Source organism: Coregonus lavaretus, assembly GCF_964263955.1.
Source record: "Coregonus lavaretus genome assembly, contig: HAP1_SCAFFOLD_836, whole genome shotgun sequence".
NCBI lineage: Eukaryota > Metazoa > Chordata > Actinopteri > Salmoniformes > Salmonidae > Coregonus > Coregonus lavaretus.
Window position 1 is genome coordinate 24072 of NW_028161537.1, and position 19419 is coordinate 43490.

Genomic DNA, 19419 nt, shown 5'->3' on the forward strand with positions numbered 1-19419 from the left:
CCTTTACGTTGGGGTGCTGCGTCAAAGTAAGCAGAATCAGGCTAGTGGATTAAAGGCCTTGACTAAATGGGTTTCAAAGCATGTTGTGGCACCGCAGAGACACCAAAACACCTCGAAAAAAATGGTATTTTCAATTATAGGAACGGGGTGATGGTCGGGATGGCCGTTATTCCTTTAGGGTTGTTCTTAAATTACAGCTCTCAGCTTTTCGACCTGAAAGTGGCGAGGGTAAATATGCAAAGAGAAGCGCTCCCTCGCCCATGTGGAATAGATAACTCTGGGCTTAATGATCTGTTCCAGGAGGAGCTCTTCTGTTCTCCTGATGTACAGTCTTCAGAAAGTATTCACACCCCTTGACCTTTTCCACAATTGATGCATTACAAAGTGGAATTAAAATGGATTTAATTGTCATTTTTTGTCAACGATCTACACAAAATACTCTGTAATGTCAAAGTGTAAGAAAAATTCTAACCTTTTTTTTTATTAATGGAAAATAAAGCACTAATATGTCTTGATTAGATAAGTTTCAACCCCCTGAGTCAATACATGTTATAATAACCTTTGTCAGCGATTACAGCTGTGAGTCTTTCTGAGTAAGACTCTAAGAGCTTTGCACACCTGGATTATACAATATTTGCCCATTCTTCTTCAAACAATCCTTAAAGCTCTGTCAAGTTGGTTGTTGATCATTGCTAGACAGCAATTTTCATGTCTTGCCATAGATTTTCAAGCCGATTTAAGTCAAAACTGTAACTACAGTAGGCCACTCGGGAACAATCAATGACGTGTTGGTAAGCAACTCCAGTGCATATTTGGTCTTGTGTTTGAGGTAATTGTCTTGCTGAAAGGTGAATTAATCTCCCAGTGTCTGTTGGAAAGCAGCCTGAACACAGTTTTCCTCTAGGATTTTGCCTGTGCTTATCTATATCCTGTTTATTTTGTCCTACAAAACTCCCTAGCCCTTGCCGATGACAAGCAACATGATGCAGCCACCACCATGCTTGGAAATATGAGGAGTGATACTCAGTGATGTGTTGTGTTGGATTTGCCCAAAAATAGCTATTTGGATTCATGACAAAAAGTTAATTTCTTTGCCACATTTTCTGCAGTATTACTTTAGTGCCTTAATGCAAACAGCATGCATCTTTTGTAATATTTTCATTCTGTACCAACTTCCTTCTTTTCACTCTGTCATTTAGGTTAGTATTATGGAGTAACTTCAATGTTGTTGATCCATCCTCAGTTTTCTCCTATCACAGCAATTTTTTTTACCCATCTAACAATAGGTGCCCTTCTTTGCGAACCATTGGAAAAATACCCTGGTCTTTGTGGTTGAATCTGTGCTTGACATTCACTGCTCGACTGAGGGACCTTACAGATAATTGTATGTGTGGGGTACAGAGATGGGGTAGTCATTTACAAATCATGTTAAACACTATTATTGCACACAGAGTAAGTCTATGCAACTTATTATGTGACTTGTGCAGCAAATGTTTACTCCTGAACTTACTGAGGCTTGCCATAACAAAAGTGTTGAATACTTATCGACTCAAACCATTTCAGCTTTCCATTTTTTTATTAATTTGTAAACATTTCTAAAAACATAATTCCACTTTGACATTTGAAACCCCACCTCTTTAAGGAATACCTGGGATAGGAAAAAGTAATCCTTCTACCCCCCCCCCCCCCCCCCCCCCAAAATAAATAAATAAATAAATAAATAAAAAATTTGGAAAGTGGTTATCCCACTGGCTATAGGGTGAATGCACCAATTTGTAAGTCGCTCTGGATAAGAGCGTCTGCTAAATGACGTAAATGTGCCCTTGAGCAAGGCACTTAACCCTAATTGCTCCTGTAAGTCGCTCTGGATAAGAGCGTCTGCTAAATGACTAAAATGTAAAATGTAAATGTAAAATGTGTGTAGATCAGTCACACAGAATCTCAATTTAATCTATTTTAAATTTAGACTGTAACACAACAAAATGTGGAAAAAATCAAGGGGTGTGAGTACTTTCTGAAGGCACTGTATATGTATTGGCAGCAGCACGGCAGTGTTGGTCCTCCTGTATGTATCCCAGAGGCCTCTTGGGCGCAGGCTTGGCAGGGGGTCTGCTCTGCGTTTGGTTTGAAGAGCTCAGCTCCGCGGGGGAAGTTTGATCCATTCTTTATATATGGAGATAATGCAGGCCAGAAAGAGCAGCAGATATCATACCGTATGTGAGTTGTAATTGAATATACAGTGCATTGGGAAATTATTCAGACCCCTTGACTTTTTCTACAATTGGTTATGTTACAGCCGTATTCTAAAATTGATTAAATAAAACATTTTCCTCATCAATCTACACACAATACCCCAAAATGACAAAGCAAAAACAGGTTTTTAGAAATTTTTGCAAATGTATTACAAATAAAAACCAGAAAAGCTGATTTACATAAGTATTCAGATCCTTTGCAATAAGACTCGATAAATTGAGCTCAGGTGCATCCTGTTTCCATTGATCATCCTTGAGATGTTTCTACAACTTGATTGGAGTCCACCTGTGGTAAATTAAATTGATTGGACATGATTTGGAAAGGCACACACCGGTCTATATAAGGTCCCACAGTTGACAGTGGATGTCAAAGCAAAAACCAAGCCAATAGGTCGAAGGAATTGTCCGTAGAGCTCTGAGACAGGATTTAGTCGAGGCACAGATCTGGAGAAGAGCTGGCCGCCCTAGAGCTGGCCGCCTGGCCAAACTGAGCAATCGGGGGAGAAGGGCCTTAGTCAGGGAGGTTATCAAGAACCCGATGGTCACTCTGACAGAGCTCCAGAGTTCCTCTGTGGAGATGAGAGAACATTCCAGAAGGACAACCATCTCTGTAACACTCCACCAATCAGGCCTTTATGGTAGAGTGGCCAGACAGAAGTCACTCCTCAGTAAAAGGCACATGACAGCCCGCTTGGAGTTTGCCTAAAGGCACCTAAAGGACTCTCAGACTATGAGAAACAAGATTATCTGGTCTGATGAAACCAAGATTGAACTCTTTGGCCCGAATGCCAAGTATCACATCTGGGCACCATCCGTACGGTGAGGGATGGTGGTGGCAGTATCATGCTTTTGGGATGTTTTTCAGCGGCAGGGACTGGGAGACTGGTCAGGAGCAAAGTACAGAGAGTTCCTTGATGAAATCCTGCTCCAGAGCTCTCAGGACCTCAGACTGGGGCGAAGGTTCACCTTCCAACAGGGCAACGACCCTAAGCACACAGCAAAAAACAACGCAGGAGTGGCTTCGGGACAAGTCTCTGAATGTCCTTAAGTGGCCCAGCTAGAGCCTGAACTTGAACCCAATAGAACATCTCTGGAGAGACCTGAAAATAGCTGTGCGGTGACGCTCCCCATCCAACCTGACAGAGCTTGAGTGGATCTGCAGAGAAGAATGGGAGAAACTCCCCAAATACAGGTGTGCCAAGATTTTAGCGTCATACCCAAGAAGACTAAAGGCTGTAATCGTTGCCAAAGGCGCTTCAACAAAGTACTGAGTAAATTGTCTGAATACTTATGTAAATGTGATATTTCCATTTTTTTTGCAAACATTTCTAAACATTTCTCAAAACCTGTTTTTGCTTTGTCATTATGGGGTATTGTGTGTAGAATGTGGAAAAAGTCAACGGGTCTGAACACTTTCCAAATGCACTTTGTGTGAACTCCCACAGGGAAGGGTCCATTAAGAGATGATACAAAGGAGCCAGACCGCCATCAGACCATTCATATGCATACAGTAAACTATCTCTACCCACAGTTATACACTGAGTACGTTTACATGCACACTAGTAATTCGATATTAAACTGAATGTGGCAGTAGGCCAGTTATGGCATTAGTCATTTAAACACATTACTCTGCTGATCTTAATCGGCATAAGGTCAAAATCGAGGTAAGCATACGCTGATTAAAACACCTGGGGCCTCATTTATAAACTATGGCTATGTACAAAATATACCCCAAAATGTGCATGCGCCAGTTTTTTCTCAAAAGTTGGCATTTCATTGTTTTTTTTTCTTGATGTGAGAATGTGCTCACCTCCCTGGTTTAAATATTGTATTGCAAGCTGGCAAGTAAGTATTTTGTGAAAATGGGGGATATGATGAAAAGCTTAATAAAACATTTTTTAATTACAGTTTAAACATATTAACAAGAATGCAACCATTTGACATTAGTGAGAAGAGTGAAAATCTATGTGTTTTATATTTAGAATCTAAAATAATTTGACATAGGAATTGCATAACCATTGCAGAATATATTCCTCACCCTTTCTGGCCGTGATGGGTTCATATTCCCGAAGGAGCCATACAACAAATTACCATGCACATCTCTCATTTAATTGGACCTAGTAGCCTAGTTGGTAGTTAATTGGTCCTCTGTAGCTCAGCTGGTAGAGCACGGCGCTTGTAACGCCAAGGTAGTGGGTTCGATCCCCGGGACCACCCATACACAAAAATGTATGCACGCATGACTGTAAGTCGCTTTGGATAAAAGCGTCTGCTAAATGGCATATTATTATTGTTATTATTATTATTATTAAAATAGGCTATATGTACAGTGGGGAGAACAAGTATTTGATACACTGCCGATTTTGCAGGTCTTCCTACTTACAAAGCATGTAGAGGTCTGTAATTTTTATCATAGGTACACTTCAACTGTGAGAGACGGAACCTAAAAAAAATCCAGAAAATCACATTGTATGATTTTTAAGTAATTCATTTGCATTTTATTGCATGACATAAGTATTTGATCACCTACCAACCAGTAAGAATTCCGGCTCTCACAGACCTGTTAGTTTTTCTTTAAGAAGCCCTCCTGTTCTCCACTCATTACCTGTATTAACTGCACCTGTTTGAACTTGTTACCTGTATAAAATACACCTGTCCACACATTCAATCAAACAGACTCCAACCTCTCCACAATGGCCAAGACCAGAGAGCTGTGTAAGGACATCAGGGATAAAATTGTAGACCTGCACAAGGATGGGATGGGCTACAGGACAATAGGCAAGCAGCTTGGTGAGGAGGCAACAACTGTTGGCGCAATTATTAGAAAATGGAAGAAGTTCAAGATGACGGTCAATCACCCTCGGTCTGGGGCTCCATGCAAGATCTCACCTCGTGGGGCATCAATGATCATGAGGAAGGTGAGGGATCAGCCCAGAACTACACGGCAGGACCTGGTCAATGACCTGAAGAGAGCTGGGACCACAGTCTCAAAGAAAACCATTAGTAACACACTACGCCGTCATTGGATTAAAATCCTGCAGCGCACGCAAGGTCCCCCTGCTCAAGCCAGCGCATGTCCAGGCCCGTCTGAAGTTTGCCAATGACCATCTGGATTATCCAGAGGAGGAATGGGAGAAGGTCATGTGGTCTGATGAGACAAAAATAGAGCTTTTTGGTCTAAACTCCACTCGCCGTGTTTGGAGGAAGAAGAAGGATGAGTACAACCCCAAGAACACCATCCCAACTGTGAAGCATGGAGGTGGAAACATCATTCTTTGGGGATGCTTTTCTGCAAAGGGCACAGGACGACTGCAACGTATTGAGGGGAGGATTGATGGGGCCATGTATCGCGAGATCTTGGCCAACAACCTCCTTCCCTCAGTAAGAGCATTGAAGATGGGTCGTGGCTGGGTCTTCCAGCATGACAACGACCCGAAACACACAGCCAGGGCAACTAAGGAGTGGCTCCGTAAGAGGCATCTCAAGGTCCTGGAGTGGCCTAGCCAGTCTCCAGACCTGAACCCAATAGAAAATCTTTGGAGGGAGCTGAAAGTCTGTATTGCCCAGCGACAGCCCCGAAACCTGAAGGATCTGGAGAAGGTCTGTATGGAGAAGTGGGCCAAAATCCCTGCTGCAGTGTGTGCAAACCTGGTCAAGACCTACAGGAAACGTATGATCTCTGTAATTGCAAACAAAGGTTTCTGTACGAAATATTATGTTCTGCTTTTCTGATGTATCAAATACTTATGTCATGCAATAAAATGCAAATGAATTACTTAAAAATCATACAATGTGATTTTCTGGATTTTTGTTTTAGATTCCATCTCTCACAGTTGAAGTGTACCTATGACAAAAATTACAGACCTCTACATGCTTTGTAAGTAGGAAAACCTGCAAAATCGGCAGTGTATCAAATACTTGTTCTCCCCACTGTATTTCAAGTTTCGCTATATCATAGGCAGCGTGGTTTATAATACCGGTATACAGTCGAATTTAACAGCTGAAGTAGGCGTATGTATCAAGTTTCAAGTTTTTATTGTCATGTGCACAAGTAGCCTACAGTGAAATGCCTTTCTTGCTTGCTCTTTCCAAAAAATGCAGTAATGAATACCATTAGTACTATAAACCATAAATGAAAAAGTCAAGTAGAACAAAACACATGAGAAATAGAACTGTAACTACTGTAAGTATTGTAATTGCATTTTTTGGAGTAGTCTGCCCTACAATGTTTCAGAATTTGAGGGTCGTCCATATTTAGGTTGTGGGAAAAGTTTATATAAAACATTGTTGAATTCAAACATTCTGCTGACAGGTCCACGACAATTTGCCATTGTTTTCTAGTTCAGAAACTGACACAGTCCTTTACCAGATATAGCATAAATTACTGCTAAAGATTAAAACATTCTGCCAACAAAGTAAATAGACCAGTAGCTTATGTAAAATATTTGACAGTATGGGTAGGCTACAGCATTGCTGTGCAATAAGAGCACAACTTCATTGTCTATTTAATCTCAGAGCCTATACCAACACAGCACATATAAACCCAATAATCTATTGATAAACTGTTATAACGTATTGTCATTGTGTTGTAGGAACAAAGTTAAATCTGTTAGATAGGTAACTCTTGGTGCACAGAGTCTGAATGCCAAGGATTCCAGTATGTCGAGGGAGCTTACTGGGGTTTATCTTAGAATTATGTATTTATATATATATATAATGACTTGGGTACAAGCTGGTACCATCAGAGTGGGGAGTGCCCACTGATGGTTACCAGATGTTGTTGAAGAAACGTGTAACATGAAGTATATAAACTGTGAGATTTCCTTTATCCAGTGTTCAGATGACAAGAGGCAATGCACGTGTTGTTTGTTAAACGAACCCGGTACCGTAATCAAATAAATACTTTGTATCAACTCTCCATATAATTGTTTAAGTATATTCTTTCATCCTGAACTTCTCGATACCAGAAACGTATCATAAGATAAACTAAATACAACAATTCGTCTTTTGCGTGCCGTGGCCTAATGCCTAATGCCAATAGTCCAAGTTATACAGCAACTAAAGGTCGTTATTGTCACCATAAAAGGTGAATAGAGTTTTAATGCTCGTTCATGCATGCACAGTTTTATGACAGGTCTGATTTATAATGGAAACGTGTAGGTATGGCTTGCGCCAAGTATATCATTCTCAATATTTGTGTATATGCGCAGACTTTTCAGAAATGGCGCACCCAAAAATGTAGTGTGAAATTTACGCAATGGTTATCAATGAGTCCCCAGATTTTCTGAGCAATCTTTCGAACTACTGGACATGTAAACGCTTTAATCAACGTTATAGGGTTGTGTATTTGATCTGCGCATTTGAAGCACGAGCAGACGAGCTTCCTTCTTTTGCGCAAATGAGTTCGGATAAACTGAAAGTATGTATGTCACGCCCTGACTCAAGGGACTCGTATTTGTTGAGTCAGGGTGTGTAGTTTCTGTGTTGTGTTTTGCTATGTTGATCTTCTATGTTTAGATCTAGTATGTGTAGATCTATGTTGGCCGGTGTGGTTCCCAATCAGAGACAGCTGTAGCTCGTTGTCTCTGATTGGGGACCATACTTAGGCAGCCTTTTGGCACTAGTTAGTTGTGGGATCTTGTTCCGTGTTAAGGTATGTTGTGTTGTGCTGCCTTGGACTTCACGTATCGTTTGTTTATTGTTTTGTCGTGGTGTTTATTCAATATAAATAAACATGTATGCATATCACGCTGCGCCTTGGTCCGTCCCGTCTATAAACGACCGTGACTGAAGATCCCACCAAACGAGGACCAAGCAGCGTGCCCAGGAAGAGCGAATAGCGATGTCACAGGTGGGCAAATGGTGGTCATGGGAGGAGATATTTGCGGGGAAAGGGCCATGGGCGAAGGTAAATGCCCAGGCAGGAGAGGAACGACGGCAACACGGAAGCCGGCCGAGGAGGAGGCCCGAGAAGCAGCCCCAAGAAAATGTTGGTGGGGGGCTAAAGGGGTGGTCGGGGAGCGATAGAGAAGAGCCCCGACCACTGCACCCGGTTGGGTTTCGGATTGGGTCCCTAGGACCTTGGGAAGAGGAGTGGGAACAGTACTACACTGAGGAGTCGGAGGATGACGACGACGACGAGTGTCTGTTTCCTAACTTGTGGGTGCTCCCGGAGGAGTCCTCACGGGAAGAGGAGTGCCGACGACGGAGACCCGAGAGGCAACCCCAAGAACATTTTTGGGGGGGGCACACGGTGTGGACGACGAGGCAGCAGGAGGCAGCGACAGGGCGGATCTGCAGGTTAGGAGAGGAGGCCACCATGTTACGGGGGCTATTGGTTCAGAGGGAGCAGGAGTTATTTGGTCAGAGGGAGGAGCTACAGGAGGCTATAAGGGAGAAGGAGAGTGTAGAGGCACGGCGAGAGGAGCTGGTTAGGCAGCAGAAGGAGCGGGGGTTTATAAAGGAACCCAGTCCCGCTCCTCGCACCAAGCAAGTGGTGCGCGTCGCCAGCCCGGTCCGGCCTGTTCCTGCCCCTCGCTCCAAGCCAGTGGTGCGCGTCGCCAGCCCGGCCCGGCATGTTCCTGCTCCCCGCACCAGGCCAGTGGTGCGCGTCGCCAGTCCGGTACGGCCCGTTCCTGCTCCCCGCACCAAGCCAGTGGTGCGCGTTGTCAGCCCGGTCCGGCCCGGCCCGTTCCTGCTCCCCGCACCAAGCCAGTGGTGTGTGTGTCCAGTCCGGCACGGCCCATGCCTGTTCCACCGGTCCAGCTCTGGTCAGCGGCTCCACTCCGGAGCCAGAGCAGTCCGCTCCACCGGTGCGTGATCCAGCACCGGTCAGCGGCTCCACTCCGGAGCCAGAGTAGTTCGATCCACCGTCGTCGGGTCCAGCTCCAGTCAGCGGTTCCAGTCCAGACCCAGACGTCAGCCCCTCTCCAGGTTCGGGGTCTCCCACACCAGGGTCCAGACAGGGCTTGGTACGTCGTGGGAGGAAGGAGAGGGGAAGCAGCGCGCCGAGGTCCAGACCAGACCAGGGGCGCAACAGGGAGGTGGAGAGTAAGTGGTGGTCACGCCCGGAGCCGGATCCGCCTCCGAGGTGGAATGCCCACCCGGCCCCTACCCTGTTATGTTTATGTGGCGCGGTCGGAGTCCGCACCTTTGGGGGGGTTACTGTCACGCCCTGACTCAAGGGACTTGTATTGTTGAGTCAGGGTGTGTAGTTTCTGTGTTGTGTTTTGCTATGTTGATCTATGTTTAGATCTAGTATGTGTAGATCTATGTTGGCCGGTGTGGTTCCCAATCAGAGGCAGCTGTAGCTCGTTGTCTCTGATTGGTCACCATACTTAGGCAGCCTTTTGGCACTAGTTAGTTGTGGGATCTTGTTCCGTTGTGAGGTATGTTGTGTTGTGCTGCCTTGGACTTCACGTATCGTTTGTTTATTGTTTTGTTGTTGTGTTTATTCGTTAATAAACATGTATGCTTATCACGCTGCGCCTTGGTCCATCCCGTTCGTCAACGATCGTGACAGCATCTTAGAAATAGTTTGTCCGAACTCAGAATTTACATTTGAAATGTTTAGTCATTTAGCAGACACTCTTATCCAGAGCGATTTACAGTTAAGTGAGTGCATACATTTTTCATACTGGCCCCCAGTGGGAATCGAACCGACAACCCTGGTGTTGCAAGCGCCATGCTCTACCAACTGAGCTACAGGAGGTCCAAATATGCTTCACAAAAATAACATGGTCGCTGTGGTAGAACGTTTATTTTGATTGCCGATTTTCTGCATTTATCAATGCCCCATCAGGTAGGCTGATTTCAGATGTGCCCATGGAAACAGGATTATTAGGGAAATCGTTCTTCTTGCAAAGCATGTAAACATTTAAATCGAACTATCATATTAAATAGGCTATTCACAATAATTGTATTATTGTGTGCATGTAACCATGCTTAATGTAGACTACCGCATACGTATCTACCTACAGACTACTGAGACTCTACACTCTTAGAGAAAAGGGTTCCAAAAGGGTTCTCCGACTGTTCTACCTGAAACCAAAAGTGTTCTACCTGGAACCAAAAATAGTTTTTCAAAGGGTTCTCCTATGGGGACAGCCGAACAACCCTTTTTAGGTTCTAGATAGCACCTTTTTATCTAAGAGTGTTTGGCGGATAGGAGACATCCCACAGTCCCCAACCCCAAAGAGCCTGTCACAAGTAACCCACCGACTTACAGAGCATAAAATAAAATGTTCATACATATTTCTACACTGTAGCTATGAGCCCTTCAAGTGAATAACCAGGCCTCACAGCCAAGACATTGATCTTTGCTCAGATGGTATGGAAAAGAGTTGTGATGCAGCTTTTATGAGGAGATATTTCACTTTATGGTGTCTCCTACGGTAAGCGACTATTATATTATGGAGAGAAAGGTGGTCAATACAGTGCCAGCTTAGCGGTAACAAATGTAACAAATTTCACAATTACTTTTTTGTGTGAAAATGCTGACGGAGAAAAACTCAGCCCCCCGCCTGACAGCCGAGATTGACATTGATCGGTGAGATACACAAACCATTCAAACTTGCCAACCATATCCATGAAGAGTAATAGAGGCTGTCCATATGTAATGTTATGTTCATAGAATACATGGTGAGGGTGTGTGATGAGCTGTCAAGACAGCAGCATGTCAGAATACTGTACTGTCAAAGCCAGTTTTGGGGAGGGATGTACAGATGATGGGCCTCTTTTGGCAAAAAATCACATATAAGGTGAGTACAGTCTGTTAAAGCTTGTTTCAATAGGTGTATTCATACAGTCAGAGGGATTCAACCAACAACATAACCCATAATGGTTTTGGCTAAATGCATAACACAGCATTAACACGTTGAGTAAGAACCCGGAAAATCTGTGCTAAATGACTAGTGCAGTATAGCCTACACCTTCAGCTCAGTTGGTAGAGCATGGTGCTTGCAACGCCAGGGTTGTGGGTTCGTTTCCCACGGGGGCCAGTATGAAAATGTATGCACTCACTAACTGTAAGTCGCTCTGGATAAGAGCGTCTGCTAAACGACTAAAATGTAAAATGTAAAACACAACATCAGTTCCCCATTCTGACACAGTAGGGTCCAGTCCATAGATGAAAATAATAGATGATCAGAGCCCCTGGGAGAGAAATGATTAAAGCGACTCAGTGTGGACAGACAGACTGCAGCCGTAGTCAGATCAAGACCAGGAAACAAAATCACTGTGGGAAGAAAAAGGCTGCCTTTAGCCTTTGGCTGTATGCACAATGTGTGGCTGAGTCTGTGGTGCCATTCAGCCTAACTGACAGATCAGGACTGTTAGTTAGGAGAAAGGACTGTAACAGTACAGTATGTGCCCTTTTGGTATTAGGCATACCTCACAGTGTCTATAACGTCTTCACTTTCACACCCTTATTAGAGAGCAAGATAATTTGATGCAGTCCTAATATGGACAACAAAATACTGAATGTTTGATATTCCCCATATACAGCATACTGCATAGTTGGGTATCTGGTAACACAATGGGGTTCAACATAGGGAGCAGTACTGGCTAGGATCAAACTGTGACTGTTATTTTCCCTCCTGCCTTAACTGCAGTACAATCAGAGCTTAGTTGTACTTAGGGCTGTTGCGGTTACCGTATTACCGCCACACCGGCGGTCACGAGTCATGAAGGCAGTCAAATTCCACGTGACCGTTTAGTCACGGTAATTAGGCTTCTCCAAGCTCTGATGCTGCTGCTGGTCATTAGTAGCCTACAAAACCTGCTAACTGCCTGGTACTCAGCCCTCTATTGTCCCTCCAATCACTCTGACATTAATGCAAATGTAATCGAAAATCTAATCAAACACTTCATGAGAGCCCATGAGCTCATGTTGCGCAACATTTCTATAGGCTATGCAATTGCGCGAGAAAACAGAGTGATGGCCTCTACTAAAAAGAGGAGGATCCCATCAGCTTTCTATAGGCTAGGCCTACTATATTTGTTTCTCAACTTTCCTAATATTAAGCACATTGCTTATATTTACAACAGGAGTATAGCCTACCTGGCTGGGATGAAAATGAACCACGCGAAAAGCGTCCTCCATTTGCTATTTAAGTGCATAGATGACATGTTTTTTTCAGCTGCCCCTGTTTCGATACAGGTGCATGATAATGGTCCATTCTAAATCAAAACAAATTTCACACATATATTATTTGGTATATGTAAAGACAATATTAAATCAAGATTAGTCTGATGGGTGACAATATTAGCCTATCATTTACATTTTACATTTTAGTCATTTAGCAGACGCATTTAGCAGACGCTTATCCAGAGCGACTTACAGTTAGTGAGTGCATACATTTTTCATACTGTGAATTATACACTTAAAATAAAGGGAACACTTAAACAACACAATGTAACTCCAAGTCAATCACACTTCTGTGAAATCAAACTGTCCACTTAGGAAGCAACACTGATTGACAATACATTTCACATGCTGTTGTGCAAATGGAATAGACAACAGGTGGAAATTATAGGCAATTAGCAAGACACCCCCAATAAAGGACTGGTTTTGCAGGTGGTGACCACAGACCACTTCTCAGTTCCTATGCTTCCTGGCTGATGTTTTGGTCACTTTTGAATGCTGGCGGTGCTTTCACTCTAGTGGTAGCATGAGACGGAGTCTACAACCCACACAAGTGGCTCAGGTAGTGCAGCTCATCTAGGATGGCACATCAATGCGAGCTGTGGCAAGAAGGTTTGCTGTGTCTGTCAGCGTAGTGTCCAGAGCATGGAGGCGCTACCAGGAGACAGGCCAGTACATCAGGAGACGTGGAGGAGGCCGTAGGAGGGCAACAACCCAGCAGCAGGACTGCTACCTCCGCCTTTGTGCAAGGAGGAGCAGGAGGAGCACTGCCAGAGCCCTGCAAAATGACCTCCAGCAGGCCACAAATGTGCATGTGTCTGCTCAAATGATCAGAAACAGACTCCATGAGGGTGGTATGAGGGCCCGACGTCCACAGATGGGGGTTGGGCTTACAGCCCAACACTGTGCAGGACGTTTGGCATTTGCCAGAGAACACCAAGATTGGCAAATTCGCCACTGGCGCCCTGTGCTCTTCACAGATGAAAGCAGGTTCACACTGAGCACATGTGACAGACGTGACAGAGTCTGGAGACGCCGTGGAGAACGTTCTGCTGCCTGCAACATCCTCCAGCATGACCGGTTTGGCGGTGGGTCAGTCATGGTGTGGGGTGGCATTTCTTTGGGGGGCCGCACAGCCCTCCATGTGCTCGCCAGAGGTAGCCTGACTGCCATTAGGTACCGAGATGAGATCCTCAGACCCCTTGTGAGACCATATGCTGGTGCGGTTGTCCCTGGGTTCCTCCTAATGCAAGACAATGCTAGACCTCATGTGGCTGGAGTGTGTCAGCAGTTCCTGCAAGAGGAAGGCATTGATGCTATGGACTGGCCCGCCCGTTCCCCAGACCTGAATCAAATTGAGCACATCTGGGACATCATGTCTCGCTCCATCCACCAACGCCACGTTGCACCACAGACTGTCCAGGAGTTGGCGGATGCTTTAGTCCAGGTCTGGGAGGAGATTCCTCAGGAGATCCCTTTTAAGGACATTACATCAAAGTTGGATCAGCCTGTAGTGTGGTTTTCCACTTTAATTTTGAGGGTGACTCCAAATCCAGACCTCCATGGGTTGATACATTTGATTTCCATTGATAATTTTTGTGTGATTTTGTTGTCAGCACATTCAACTATGTAAAGAAAAAAGTATTTAATTAGATTATTTGATTCTTTCAGATCTAGGATGTGTTATTTTAGTGTTCCCTTTATTTTTTTGAGCAGTGTATATTATCACTTGTAAATGATGCCCAGCATAAAAAACAATGCCTTTTTTTGCGACTTTTTGAATCATAGTCGCACACCTCATGTAGCCTAGCCCATTCGCCTATATGTTTTTATAAGGTTTGTATCACAACTAAAATGGCCAAATAACTTCTTAAAATTAAGCACATTAATCCGCTTTACAAGGGGTGTAGAGCTTAATTGGCATACGTAAGCAGCGTGTGAGTTTCAAGTTTGGGGAAGATAATTTTCACCATAAAAATGCACCTTTATAATAAAAGCATTACATGCATAATTGCATTTGCGGTCACTTTTGATAATGGTGTTTTCCGCTAATGGAACATTCGCGCTTATAGCCTACTACCATGTGCGCATTGCTGCGCTTATAATGTGAAGAAATAGCCTAATATTTTATCAACATTTTAAGCTAAACGTTCTGATCTGTTACGTCAGACACATTGCGTAAAAAAGTTTTTTTTTATGCAAGTGGATGTAATAATTTGGGATCTGTCGCATCCCACAACTGTCCCAGACTATGTTTGGAATATGTATTTCTTGCACAGAATGGAATGGGTCGACTTTTGTACTATGGGGGATAGTTGATATAGGCTAGTGCTTTTGCTGTTCGTTAGGCCTACTCTTCTTGTTGGCTGACGAAAAGTAAATGTGGACAGTTCTTCCAATATGTTCAATATGCACCTCGGAATTGGATAAGGACGCGTACAGTTGCGTCCCCGATGTGTCTGTCTTCAATTGTAGCCTGTGAGAAAGACCCGATCAGGTGATGGAGAGCCATGTGAGTGAGAGGTGATTCAGAGCGCTCAGCACTCAGGGAGAAGGGCACAACGGCCACAGGCTGCAAAAGGCATTGATTTTTTAGGGTGCATTACGGCCACACAAAGGGGATGCCGCCATGAAATTCTAGGCATTATCAAGTGCTTGTCAAGCTGTGAATGAGTGACTGATGTAGTGTGTACAGCCTGCGCAAAAAACTAAGCAGAGCTCATGCCTTTTAAGCGACTTTTTTCAAATCATCATTAGAGTCGCATCATGCAGCCTTACAATGTATTAAAAATCAAATCATATAGCCCAACGTTTGTAGAACAACTAAAGTTACATTAATAACTCTAAATTAAGCATATAGGAATACCTATTTGTTTGTTAACCGCTTAACACAGAATAGTCGTGTGTGCGCACTCCCACAAATCGTTTGGAGAAAATATCCTTTCTATTTTATTCAGCTTTGTTCAATAGTATTCTTCATACTATAAAATCACATCACAGAATTCTAAGCAAATCTAGTGTAGCCCACAGCCATTTGGCATAGCCAGATCAGGACCTAACATAAGGACAACACAGAGTATGCTATTCTTTCTTCATATCATGCTTCTTTAGACCTGTCTAAAATAAAAAATGGATTTATTGTGAAGGTGTAGGCTAAATTACATGGATTTATTAGACTTTTCAAAATGGAGATGTTCCAAAGGTCTGCATCAGTGGCTTGTAGGCTATGTGTGGAAGCCAGGAGATGCTAAATGTGTTTATGTTAATTAATGGTCAATTACCGTGAGACCGACAGTTATTTGCTTGACAATCACCGGCTGACGAAATGTTGTGACCGCCACAGCCCTAGTTGTACTACGTATGGCCTTAAAATCAATAGCCAGCCTATGAGAGTCAATCGATCAATATCTTCTCACTTGCATTTACACAACACCTTATGAACTTTAGTCGACTTTCATACATAGGCACCCACACACACGCACACACTGACATGCTTGTAAACGCGCACACTCACACGCACTCACATTCACACACACACACACCTCTCTCTAACTGCTCCATTGGGAACCGGACTGGGCCAACTCTCCCAGTGACATCCTGTAATGCACCGGCCATAAACGTCCATAAACAGATTGAGTGAAAGATCGATAAAGCCAGTTTAGGTTTATTTCCAACTTCCCACATAATGTCCCCTCTGAAATGATGTTGTCAATGTGTTTCCATTACGTCTCCTTCGACCCTCCCGGTCCGCCAGTCTCCTGCTGATCAATCAGCGCCTTATGAAGCTTGCAGCAGGATATATCACTAGTGTTTGGAGGCTAAATAAACATTCACTTAATGGCTTCCATAGCGACTGGTGGTGGGATAGAGGGAGGCAATGGAGAAGAGTATATGGGCAAAGGATGACAAATGTGAGAGACGTGTTTTTAAATAGCCTATGTAGTACAGTCTGTACAGACTGGGCCTCCCAGTGGGAGGTTATGTTGTTTATCCAGACATATCAGTAGGCTTATAGCTGCACACACATTCCACATCAGTAGTATTTAACAGGAATAGCACTGCTGCTGAGCTGATATCTGGAGCTGCTGCTGTATTTACACTAGGATGTTCAAAGGCCTTTCTTATGATAGCAGACCTGTATCTACACATAGGATCGAGCAATGTTTAAATTACCTTTGGCTATCATGATTGCATAGATGTATATCAATCACGATTGCATAGATGTATATCAATTGTGATGGGATAGATGTACAGGACCAGTCAAGAGTTTGGACACACTTACTCATTCAAGGGTTTTTGTAAATTTTTGCTATTTTCTACATTGTAGAATAATAGTGAAGACATCAAAACTATGAAATAACACATATGGAATCATGTAGTAACCAAAAAAGTGTTAAACAAATCAAAATATACTTTCCACACTCTTAGCATTCTCTCAACCAGCTTCATGAGGTAGTCATCTGGAATTCATTTCAATTAACATGTGTGCCTTGTTGAAAGTTCATTTGTGGTATTTCTTTCCTTCTTAATGCGTTTGAGCCAATCAGTTGTGTTGTGACAAGGTAGGGGTGGTATAAGGAAGATAGCCCTATTTGGTAAAAGACCAAGTCCATATTATAGCAAGAACAGCTCAAATAAGCAAAGAGAAATGACAGTCCATCATTACTTTAAGACATGAAGGTCAGTCAATCCAGAACATTTCAAGAACTTTGAACGTTTCTTCAAGTGCAGTCGCAAAAACCATCAAGCGCTATGATGAAACTGGCTCTCACGAGGACCGCCACAGGAAAGGAAGACCCAGAGTTACCTCTGCTGCAGAGGATGTTCATTAGAGTTAACTGCACCTCAGATTGCAGCCCAAATAAATGCTTCACTGAGTTCAAGTAACAGACACGACTCAACATCAACTGTTCAGAGGAGACTGTGTGAATCAGGCCTTCATGGTCGAATCGCTGCAAAGAAACCACTACTAAAGGACACCAATAAGAAGAAGAGACTTGCTTGGGCAAAGAAACACGAGCAATGGACATTAGACTGGTGGAAATCTGTACTGTGGTCTGATGAGTCCAAATTAGAGATTTTTGGTTCCAACCGCCGTGTCTTTGTGAGACGCAGAGCAGGTGAACGGATGATCTCCGCATGTCTGGTTCCCACCGTGAAGCATGGAGGAGGAGGTGAGATGGTGTGGGGGTGCTTTGCTGGTGATACTGTCTGTGATTTATTTAGAATTCAAGGCACACTTAACCAGCATGGCTACCACAGCATTCTGCAGCAATACGCCATCCCATCTGGTTTTCGCTTAGTGGGACTATCATTTGTTTTTCAACAGGACAATGACCCAAAACACACCTCCAGGCTGTGTAAGGGCTATTTGACCAAGAAGGAGAGTGATGGAGTGCTGCATCAGATGACCTGGCCTCCACAATCACCTGACCTCAACTCAATTGAGATGGTTTGGGATGAGTTGTACCGCAGAGTGAAGGAAAAGCAGCCAACAAGGGCTCAGTATATGTGGGAACTCCTTCAAGATTGTTGGAAAAGCATTCCAGGTGAAGCTGGTTGAGAGAATGCCAAGAGTGTGCAAAGCTGTCATCAAGGCAAAGGGTAGCTACTTTGAAGAATCTCAAATATAACATGTATTTTGATTTGTTTAACACTTTTTTGGTTACTACATGATTCCATATGTGTTATTTCATAGTTTTGATGTCTTCACTATTATTCTACAATGTAGAAAATAGTAAAAATAAAGAAAAACCCTTGAATGAGTAGGTGTGTCCAAACCTTTGACTGGTACAGTACATCAGATTTTTTTCTAAGGTAACTTGTAAGATACAGGGCTCTATTTTGTCAAACGTATGCTTGTTTGCAATTCGACCTGTTAAAGCCGGCATTCTTCTATTTTGAAACCCTAGCACCAGGATTGGTAATTTACCTGTCTTATATGAGCTTACTTGTGCTGAGTTGGGAGGTAATATCTGAGGTTTGCCAAAGTGTTAATTTCAGTATGCGCTGTTGGGGATATTTGAGATCAACAGAAAGTTGGTTTTAGCGGTAACGTGGTTGGTTATGGCATGGATTTTGACAACGGAAGCGCAGCCTATCCAGCCGTGACACACTGTGCCCATATGCACATTGAACAAGAGAGAAATATAAATGTTTTTTTTCTCCCATTTCATTTGATAAAAACCAAGCATAGCCTCCACTTTTCTCAATGAAGGCTGTTTTTTTGTCATGCCCAATGCATTCGCCAAGTAGTCAAGACTATTGATAAAGGGTTTGGCTCGTGAGACTGCTTTGAAATAAATCTTTATCACCATTAAAAGATCAAGTTGGCAGCAGCAAAACAATTATGCCCTTTTTATCTATGTAGGCTATTACATTCTTTTAGCCAGCTCCTGAGACTGCATATCCTGAGGCCGCATTTATTGTAGCTGGGGATTTTAACCCATAAGAGTTGATAGTCCCCCAAAAAAATCAAAAGGAAGTTTGTTCTGAAGTGTCTGTCCTATATCTGACAAATATAAGAACGTTCGGGAAACATATATATCTTTACATGTATTTAACCCCTTATTTTTGGAACTAAACATTCTAAACCCTGTCTAAGCCAGGGGGTTTCTACTAAGCTACACTACGTGACCAAAAGTATGTGGACACCTGCTTGTCAAACAACTCATTCCAAAATATTGGGCATTAATATGGAGTTGGTCCCCCCTTTGCTGCTATAACAGCCTCCACTCTTCTGGCTTTCCACTAGATGTTGGAACATTGCTGGAAGGACTTGCTTCCATTCATCCACAAGAGCATTGGTGAGGTCGGGCACTGATGTTAGGCGATTAGGCCTGGCTTGCAGTCGGTGTTCCAAGGTGTTCGATGGGGTTGAGGTCAGGGTTCTGTGCAGGCCAGTCAAGTTCTTCTATACTGATCTTGACAAACAATTTATGTATGGACCTCGCTTTGTGCACGGGGGATTTGTCATGCTGAAACAGGAAAGGGCCATCCCCAAACTGTTGCCACAAAGTTGAA

At 43.4% G+C, this 19419-nt stretch overlaps 1 protein-coding gene across 1 annotated transcript in view; it reads right to left on the reverse strand.

Moving 5' to 3' along the window:
- The window catches only part of LOC311120442 (delta-sarcoglycan-like), a 114423-nt gene that overhangs the window by 20889 nt on the left and 74115 nt on the right, over positions 1-19419 (reverse strand). The window lies entirely within an intron of this gene.